This window comes from Hyposmocoma kahamanoa, unplaced genomic scaffold (assembly GCF_003589595.1).
Source record: "Hyposmocoma kahamanoa isolate Upper Pololo Valley unplaced genomic scaffold, ASM358959v1 62, whole genome shotgun sequence".
Taxonomy (NCBI): Eukaryota; Metazoa; Arthropoda; class Insecta; order Lepidoptera; family Cosmopterigidae; genus Hyposmocoma; species Hyposmocoma kahamanoa.
Genome location: NW_020653850.1, coordinates 18770957 through 18782035, shown reverse-complemented (window position 1 = coordinate 18782035; position 11079 = coordinate 18770957).

Genomic DNA, 11079 nt, shown 5'->3' with positions numbered 1-11079 from the left:
TTATTTATACCTCTGATGTTTCCAAGCAAAGCAGTTTTAAATGTAGTTCTAGACATAGAAAACAGGTCAATGTTAGGAAAATACTTGTTGTATGTTTTAGGCAATCTCACGGTCATGTCGTTAGCCTCATAGTTTGTCTGTACAAGCGGTACGTGATAAAGCTGCGTATGACGTAATCTTTTCTTAGGAGTTTCTATGCTGATTATATTATGACTAATTCTGTACAATCTAATTTTCCTGAATATATATCGTACAAAACAGCCACATCTTGCATACGACGTCTATCGCTAAGTGTAGTGAGGCCATATTTACTACACGACTTCCTGTAATCGCTTATGTTATTAGTTCGAAAATTTAAAATTTGCAGGCGTTCGATAGCGTGTTCGTATCTAATATACTGTGGGTTCCAAATAGTGCAGCAGTATTCAAGAATGCTTCGAACATATGCACAGTACAACACTTTCATACAGGAAGCGTTCCTGAAATCCTTGGTCACTCTAAAAATGAACCCCAAATTTTTATATGCCTTGTAGGTTATGTGCTCAAAATGATTAGCGAAAGTTAGTTTTGAGTCCAAATAAACACCCAAATCCTTAACGACCATCCACCTTGCTCAGAAATGTGTTATTCAATTTGAAATCATATTCAATGCCTTTTTTGCGTCTTGTGAACTGTATATGCATACACTTTGCCGCGTTAACAGTAATTCTGTTAGTAACGTAATACTGCGAAAGCCGCTTCCATTATATCTAATTTCGCCAAGTTGCTATTTTGATAGTTTATATTTTGTAAGCCATTAAACTTGAAATCTATTAACATTAAGACAATTGCGTCTTACGTATGTAACGCTTTAGTTATTTTGGTTTTAATAGCATTACTAAGAAAACTATCATAGACTATAAATTATCTAAAAACTGTCTACAAGACTAAATAAAAACTATAAAATCTTTAAATAAAATCTTTTAGACAGTTTTTAGTTCTACAAATGATCTTGTAGCATTCTAGAAGGGTTTCTTGAGAAAAAAGATAAGAATCACTATTAACTTTTACTATTAAAATATTATCTTTAAAACGCTTTGAAGTAAAAATTACTATTTGGCAATTAAAATTCTTTACCTCTCACCTTACATCACTAAAACAAAACTCTGCCGAAGTTTTTTCATAAAATCTATACAATTTAAACACTAACGTAGTTTCAACGATAATTGAACTTGTTGGAAATTTCATTTCGAGAAATATATCCATCCCTCGATTCTCAAGAAATCTTATCTCGCAATTACAGTTTGATAGAAAGACGGTGTCCAATTTTCTCTTTTGTAGTGTCAATGTAATACATCACTTATGTATTAGTTCGGAAATACGTATCAGCGTGTTATAAAGACCTGAGCACACGAACTTTGTCAACTGGAAAATGCAGTTTGATGAAACCCTGCCTGACTTTGGGTATGGGTATTAGGAACATCAAAGTAACAAGTATGTTCAATAGATACAGCCTCATTATAGTGAGGTACACTACATATATTTCGATTTTGTACAGTCGATGCTCTAAAATGCACTATCTCCTTGGCTTAGAGACCACAGAGATCACAGGGTTAGAGATCATATTCAGGATAAAGATGCATGGAATTCATCTCTAACTGACATTTGTCGTATTGTAACACTTGCCTATAGTAGTAACAATACTTTTTGTCTTGATACCAAATGATAAGACGAACTAATTGTGCGCCTGGTGTTATGCGACAAGCCTGCCCATAGCAGTTGCAATGTCACTCAGAACTTTAAATCGCAAACATCTGAGGGACACTGCCACTGCACCTGTCAACCTGAGACATAAGTTGACAAGTCCCATGTGCCTGTAATTTCACCAGCACCCTTACCATTCAACACCGGAACGAAGTAATGCTCACATTACTGTTTGGCAGCAGAAATGGGTAAAGTGGCAGTATTTCCCTGGACGAACTCTTTTACAAGGAGCTGTACTGTGACTATAACAATGTGCAAGTGTATTTTTTTTAACAAAATAAAAGTAATGATTGATTGTTGTTGTTGTTGTAATCCATTTCACGGTTTCAAGTATAATTTCGATCTATGAAATAGAGATATTTTTGAGTTGAATTTTGATTTAGTTTTAAGTAGATCGGCGTGAAGAAAAACGTTAGTAACATTTAACATGTGAGCCGTAAAATTAATTTTGATATGCCTTCCTTACTTTTAACAAAATTACTACTATTAAAAACATGCAAATTATATAATTATTACGAAATTGGAGAAAAAAAGGATTTAACCATCGTAGAACACGCAAAATCATCTTCTTTTAAGTAAGTACCTAATGTAATCATCGTTTTTGCTTAATTACAATAAATGGATGGTTTTTTTCCAGAAATGCAATAATTGATTTTTTTTTCTTTTTCATAGTCTTCAGTCAACTTAGCAATCATCTTTGCAGCCGACTTTTTTGTCAACTAATAAATATTGATTAATAATCAGCATTTTAATTAATAATAATAATAATAAGGCACATACTCAACATAGCCCCGCACTAGGGAAACCCTGTGTCGCGGGTGCTATGGACATACAAATTACACCCAAACTCACGAGAGAAATAAATGTAGGCCATATAAATATTTCTCCCGGCCTGCGATTCCAGGGACCTCTGCGTGGCAGTCCGGCATGGTAACCGTTCGTCCACGGAGGCAGTCAATTTTATTTTAATTTTTTTTTTTTTTTTTTTAGTTAATTAAGGTATTCTTTTATTATTTGACCAACACGAGTTTATGAATAATTGGCATTTTAGTAGGTAGTTACTAATTTAGCAATACAAGTTTAAAACCCATAATAATTAAGTCATAACTGTAACACACATACACTCACATATAATCTGAATCGAGAGTTGCGAAGCGTATCATCTTTTCTGAACTTCAGAATGGGAAGCAGAAGCAAGGCGTCCAGTTCTTAAGATACAAGGATGTTCTGAAAAGACACATGAAAAGTTGCAACATTGACCCCTCGAGGTGGGAGATGCAGATTACGTGTCGCCACTGTTTGCGAACATTTACCAATAAGATTGGCTACTGTAGCCATCTAAGGGCACATGAAAGAGCAAACAACCGGAGCTTTAATTCTACACTTCGCTGTAGCCGAAACCGGCTAGGACATACACACATACATATAAATATATTATTAAATTCATAAATATTTTTATTGAAGCATTAAAAATTTAATTACAGTTAGTAGCGACATCTCTAGCCAAGGCTGGTAACTATAAAGTATCTATAGTAGTTAACAACCAAATACAAAGATCCGACAATAAACACTTAGAAAAATTCGTGACGTCCGCTTTGCAGCCAGGTGAGGTTGGCGTAGCGTCTGACACGGTTTGCAAGGAGACGTGCTTTCGAATCCGGCCGGATCGAAAAAAATTTTTCTTAAGTGTTTGATCTTTATATTAATTATTATACGAGTATATAACATTTTACTTGTTATCAGTACTTTACGCAAATGTACTAGATATCTGACAAAAAATGTTGATCCAAAATTTAATAACATCGAGTACATACACCCCGGGGGCATAATAAACCGGGGGCATAACGAACATACCCAAGATAACTAGGGCTATAGAGACAGAAAAACCGTGAGAAGAAAAGGAACAACGATTTATTCCTGGTAGATTTCGACGAAAAATATACGAATAAAATTATATTGTCAGTGAATAGGTAAAAACGCCTAAAGCGCCACGGAGGAAAAGTGAATCATACGTACCGTACGTTTGGATTTATTTTTCTGCATCAATCTGTGCAGGTTTCGTAGCGACTTGAGCGATTTTTTTGGCGCTTCAGTGATCCGATAATTCGCCACTTTCTCGTGGTGATTTTTCTTAAGGGTCGCTTTACGACTTTAAAATTTTAGACTCTCCACTGACAATTTACTGCCGGGAACAGAACGGAACTTTCAACAAGTTTCATTACTCGACTTAATTCACATGTTTCCAGGCGAGAGTTTGTTATATATAGTAACAAAAAAAAGTGTATTTTCCCTTATTTGTCGACCTCGGTGGCCCAACGGTTTACTCGGTGAGCCCTGGATGAGGACGTCTCTCTCATGAATTTGGGTATAATTTGTGGTTGTCTGTAAGTATCTGTATCTACGAGTGTGTGCGCGTGCGTTAGCAATTAACAATGAGGCTCGTTCCTGGTTCCTCCTCACTCATTAGGAGCTGTAACTCGAGCTGTAACTGTAACGTAACCACAGAACAGTAGTAATAATATAATATGATTTTGATGAATGTGCCCTCTAACTGTAAGTTAGAGGGAACCTCGTGTTCAGTTTCGCGTGTGGATACAGTGAGTGTGGTTTGTGTGAAAAAAGTGAGTGGCAATGGTAACGCCATAACAAATCGCGATGAAGGTAGTCGTCGACAGCGCAAGAGGGTAAACAGATATGTCTGCTGTTAAAGCTGTCATCTGCCACCGTCCAATCAACCCGTGGCCATGGAGCGTGCAACCGTTTCGAAATATCGGGAAAATAAAAAGTTATACCGTGGTAAGAAACCTGATATTAGTGACAATCATTTAGTGAATAACCACGAATGTCTTAAAATCTATTTACTGCAAAATTTTATATTTAATGGAAATTTTTCAATTTTATATATAATATTTTTTACGCACACACTCATAGCCCCGCACTAGGGAAACCCTGTGTTGCGGGTGCCATGGACACACATATAAACAACCACAAATTGCACACAAACTCACGAGAGAAATAAATGTAGGCCATACAAATATGTCTCCCGGCCTGGGAATCGAACCTGAGACCTCTTCGTGGCAGTCCGGCACGGTAACCGTTCGGCTATGGAGGCAGTTGAATAAATACAGTATAGGTAAATACAGTAGAAGTGGTTAGTTAGCGTCTGACGCGTATCAACAGTAGGTCTCGTTTGACCTACTTGCGTTCAGTCCGCCATTTTCGCTTGTCCGCTACAATCGAAAAGGCGAATCCGGCTGATGGCGGTTCGATGGAATTCATTGCGAAAATGTAGAAAGATAGAAAACTTGCTTCGTATCAAAGTTTCAACTTTTTTTCAACGAAATTCTGCAAAACCACGTTGCCACAATGCAAAACAGAGACAAACGAGCAGCGAGTCGTCAAGTACAAATGTGTTATCATACATATAAAAATAAATACAAACCAATTGAGATCATTCTCCTATTTTTGAAGTCAGTTAAAAAGGAGTTACTGGTTTTTAATTACTTATTGCCGTAGCGTCATCTGTTAGAAATATGTGAAAGTTTTTGTTCACTCGGTCCTGACCAGTGGAGAAAAACAAACCGGTAGCTCGAAAAGTACCTGTAGCGACTGGCTAGCGATATCGCTTTAATAATATTAAATTTATAAATGAATACTACAATGCTGTAGTAAAAAATGAGAATGTAGAAAGAGAGAAAGCTCGCTTCAGCTCGTTAAAAAGGTTTTGAGACCCTTGACGCTGTGGAGAAATTCCGTAGCATCACGGCGCTACAGTGCAAACTGGAAACAAACGAGCAGCGAGCCGTCTAGTGTCACTAGAACAACGTGCTATTACCTATCGCAATGTTTAAATAATATTTAAAATATTATAAAATTACTATTCCTTAATTATTCTTCGCAAGAATTGAGCTAAATTCAATTTAGAACTTATAATCAATATCAAATTCCAGAAGGATTATCAGTTACTTAAATTTTCTGAGAATTTGGAATATCCAAATGGCGTCAAAATCGGACAAATTAATTTTGACAAATCTCTTATTAACAAAATTCGTAAATTATCACCTTTAAGTGCATTATTGGTGAGTTTGAATTTGTTTTGCTTTTCCTTGAAATATTCTTTCTATTTTTTTAATCTAAAACGCGTATATATTTGTTTTTTTAAACAATTTGACATTTCGGACCCTTTATAAGTTCCATGGTCACAGCTGACTCACGTGGGACCTGATTAAGATGAAAACAAATATACGCTATTTAGAAAGAAATCCAATGTGTAACAATCGCGACAACATAATGCACTGTCTTGGATTTGGGTTATAACAAAATAATGTATTTTTTAAGTCATCAGTTGGGTACACGATGTTACCTTAGACACTGAGTATATATATACTGAACTGAAATATATATATATATATATATATATATTTCAGTTCGTTTTCCCATCAAGGTAGGCAGAGACCACAACCTTCCACATGTCTTTAAAAAAACTTTCGCACTCAAAACCTTTTTGTTTTTGTGTATTAAGGTACGCATGTCAAACCATGTAACTATAAGTGAATGTAAATACGACCTAAGTTGCCCCGCCCTGTAGCACTATGATCGATTGATGTGAATTTTTTAGCAGTAAAACTCCTAAAGCTAAAAAATTTGTTAGCAGTAAAACTCCTTGTAAAAGAGTTCGTCCAGGGAAGTACTGCCACGTTACCTATTTATGCCGCCAAGTAGTAACGTGAGCGTTTCTGCGTTTCGGTTCTGAAGGGTGCTGGTGAAATTACAGGCACATGGGACTTGTCAGTCCACACGGCCTTGTAGACCGAGTTCCGAACGTTTAGATCCGATGACGGACGAAAGTCCAGGGTGCTGGGATTCGGATCATGGAACTCAAATGAGGCTGGGCGGGACACCTAGCAAGGCAAGGTGATGACAGGTGGAGCAAGACATCGACTGATAGGTGGCCGAGGATGGGCAAAAGTAGCGTCTGGCGCCCTATAGCAAGATGGGTCGACGACATATGTAGTACGCGTCGCGAGGCGACAATGGATGGCAGTGCCCCTCCAATCTTTGTTCTGTGTTTGTGATTCAAAGCTCCAAGTAGTACCGAAACTGTTATGGACAGGCATGTCGCTTACCACCATGCCCACGGCTTATTCGTCCCGTTACTTGGTATCATAAAAAAGTTTTTAATACTCTCGTTCTTCATCCAACATCCGTCAACAACGAAATTGAACGACACATGATGCGAGTAAAGCTTCCCACTTGACATTGTCATTTTTTTGTATTAATGGCGTTGCCTTCGCATTTAGCCAATGAAAGGGTTGCGAAAGCAGAATTACAGATTATGGAAGAGGTACGGAATTTGGATGAAAAAGTATGATAGGAAATGAAACTATTTTTCCGGATTTAAATCGCGTATATTTGTTTTTTCAAACAAACCGACGTTTCGGGTCCTTTACAGGTCAACCGTGACCATGGGACCTGTACGGGGCCCGAAACGTCGGTTTGTTTGAAAAAACAAATATACGCGATTTAAATCCGGAAAAACAGTTACATTTCCTATGTATAACAATAGCGAAAACCTAAGAACTCCATAAGTATATGGTAGGTTGGGCAGCTGTTATATATTGGCATACATATTAAACATTGATATTATTATTTTTAATTTGGTATTACTTATTTGACAGTAATTGTTTCGGATGGTGTCGGAAGGAGGACGAAAGTAGACCCCATGGTCTGAGTGTTCTGAGTAGAATCCCTTGAGTAAATTACGTCACTATAGTATACATAACATCGGAAAATCCCTGTTTAGAGACCAGGTAGAAAGTACGTTTATCAGGAGAGAAAAATAATACAGAGTCATTTAATTTAAAAAACCCACCTATTGTTAAGGTTCGGCGAAACAATGTTACTCTTTCCGAAAATCCTGATAGCAAAGCCCTTCCCTTCTAAATCCCTTTTACTACAAAGGACAAGAATAAAACAATTTACTCATGCCATTATCTCGTCGCTAACACACACAATGTGGTAACAGAGACGTTTCGGTACTTCTCACGTGACACTTGCGAATTGAATAAAATAAATGTCTTTACAGCAATACGATTCGCTCTTATGAGATACGCATACGCATTAAAGAAAGGAGGTAGTATGCTAGATAACAAATATGCTTAATGTAGAAGAAATTATTATCAATACAAAGATCGAGTACAAAGAAAAATTTATTCTGGCAGATACTGGTTCGTGGTCCTGTCGAGAGGGAATTTTTCTTTGTGTTCATAATTACAACAAAGTAGTGGAGTAATAAGCCGTGATAGCCTAATGGTTAGACCGAATTATTTCCGCCTTCTCCTTTCCATCATCGGGGCACCTGGTGTAGGCTGGGGTTCCATCCCTATATTGTGGATATTCCAAGAATTCGCACGAAGTGTTTCGCTTGCACATTCATATGGCGAACGGCTATGGAGTAAAATTCCCTGCTGCAGACCTGTTCCCTGCTGGGACCTTTTCAAGGCGAGAGTAAATAGGGATTATTTAGGTGTGCATGCTCCATCGTCGACTTCATCGTCACTTTTCATCAGGTGAAGTGGAAGACAAATGCGCAATTTTTTTTTTACTAAAAAAAAACCTACCGCATATCAAGCAGAGGCTGTGAGTTCGATTCCGGGCTCGCAGCTTTGAGTTTCTCGGAATTTATGTGCGAAATTTAATGTAAAATTTTCCATGAGCATTTCGGTGAAAGAAAACAAATCATGATGAAATTGATAGAGCGTTTGCCGTGGATTGGTATACAGACACAGGTTCAATCCTGTCAGATCGAAGGAATTTGTCTTTGTGTTCAATCTTTGTATTAATAATTATAACAAAGTAGTGGAGTCATTTCGCATAAATTAACGAATGGCATGGTAGTAAAGCATCATTACAATCAATGAATAGTAGAAAATATTAATAGATAAAATTTCTTTCTCATCTAAGTAAATGTAGAAAACGTCATGGGGAGCTCAACCCTGGGACATTGTCCGCAGGAGGCTCCTCAATAATGACTAAGCTTATTATTCTTCGGCGGAAGTAGCTACCATTCGCTCTTACTGAAATTTAGGAAGTTTGAAATGTATTTCTCGCAAGTCCCGGAAATTACTTTTTGTCATCATTGACCATTTTCAGTTAGTAGTTAGCTCGGTCATTGCTCTTACAAAAGCACCTTCAATTAAAATACTCATCTAGTTTGTATTTAAGGCGAAGTATTTGAACGCGAGGCTAGATTTCAGGAAGTAAGGTGTGCGGCCGCCTCTGCGTCCCGGAAAACGCTTGCTTATAAAAAATAAATCCGAAACTATATAAATCTAGAAAACTCGGACCTATTTCGGATGTCGCTTGTGCACTAAGTCGAATTTGAATCCGAGAACATACGAATATCGCTTGTACACCTTGACGTAAAATTACACTTCGGACATCTGTGACACTTCGGACCGTCATTTCTCGGATTCGGAACAGATACGAATCGGACGTAATGCGCAAACGCACTTACAGAGTTATCTCTATTTAAAAATTATGCGCAAGGTTAGATATTTTTTATACGATCGGGTAAAGTACATGCTATCGTGTAACGAATTAGAACATTCTTTAGACAATATCCTCAGGTGTGTCGTTTATTTTTTGTAAGACTGTTATTTAATAGTGTAACAAAATGCAACACAAATTAGTTCCGTCACGCACCGCTAGATGGCATTGGCGTCGAGATAGTAAAAACTGCATCGCGGTGTTAAGATTTTCCCTCGCGGAATGACTACGGTCAGCGGCTCGAATTAGACATGGGGAATAGCGTTACATTTCTATCGCCGTGACTGTCGCTCCGTTTCCAAAAAAATCATAGTGATAAATCATCGCTGCTTCCGTGGCCGAACGGTTACCATACCGGACTGCCATGCAGAGGTCCTGGGTTCGATTCCCAGGCCGGGAGAAATATGTGTAGGCCTACATTTATTTCTCTCGTGAGTTTGGGTGTAATTTGTGGTTGTCTATGTGTGTGTCCACGGCACCCGCGACACAGGGTTTCCCTAGTGCGGGGCTATGTTGAGTGTGTGCGTTATTTATCGTGATTTTGTCACGACTGTTACTTCCGTGACCTTGTCACGCCTATAACTTACATCACGATATACGGTTTTAGCCAGCGACTTCTTTCTAATACTGATAGCCGTTTTTTATAGAATGATTTAAGTTTTTACTCCCTTTGTAATAAGTTTCAATTCCATTCCAAAAGTTGATTTTGTATTTAATGTAATTTTGTTTGTTACTTATTTATTGCGAATCTTTGGATTGTTAAAAATAGCAATATAGTGTAATGTAATTATATTTCTAGTAGAATACACAAAGCAGATTATACATAAATATAAAATACCAAATCTTCCTATAATAAAACAAATATACAAAAATATTTTACTTTGTTCATAAATAGGTTTATAATAACTGCTGCAGATTTTTTTCATCCGCCCTTTCTAGTAGTATAAGCACCTACGACCTTTGTGAGTGAGCAAAGAAAGTCATCCTATTTCATTCACTCCCATCGCCGAAATGGCCCGATTTGAAGAAAACTACAACGAGTGGCGCGCTCAGTCACCACGGAACGGAGATCGCGCATTGTATCAAATACGTACGTCGTGATGTGAGTGACCGGGACAGTTATTGGAATGGAGGAACACCTATGTGACTTTGGAACGTCGTTCCTTCGGAACGAGTCACGGTGATACTGTTTGACGGCGGATCATCGTGATTTTTTCATCGTGACGTTATTTATCACCCACCTCTAACTCGAACATAATGTGCGAAGCCTACTACATATCTAGTACATCTTCCTTATCTGAAACAGCAGCGCTTTAGATCGTACATAGTAAGTACCAGCGGTTGTACACCAACGGTTGCACCCAGAGTCCCTTCCTGTTTGGAACGGTGTGTGGGACTTCCGTTTACGTGTTGTCTAGGGGGTGTAGTTTACTACTGTACGTTACATTGTTCTATTGTAATACTTGTTGCACCGACTTTATCAAGCAATAAACTTGTGCTCACGTGCTGTACGGAAGAAAGTTTGGTTCCTCTGTCACCCATACTACGCTTCACTACAATAGTAAATACCTACCAACCACGTACCACCGCTTATTTTTTGTTTGATTGTATTGTATTCTTTTCATTCTATTTGGCGTATAATAAAAAAAATCTGATTGTGTACCATTTGATTTAGCAAAACAGATTTTCCTGCTTCTTCTCCGGTGAGTCGTCTTAACACCGGAAACCTATAATTGACAATTTTTAACGAAAAATCTGTTTCGAATATCATTGACACCCCAGACATAT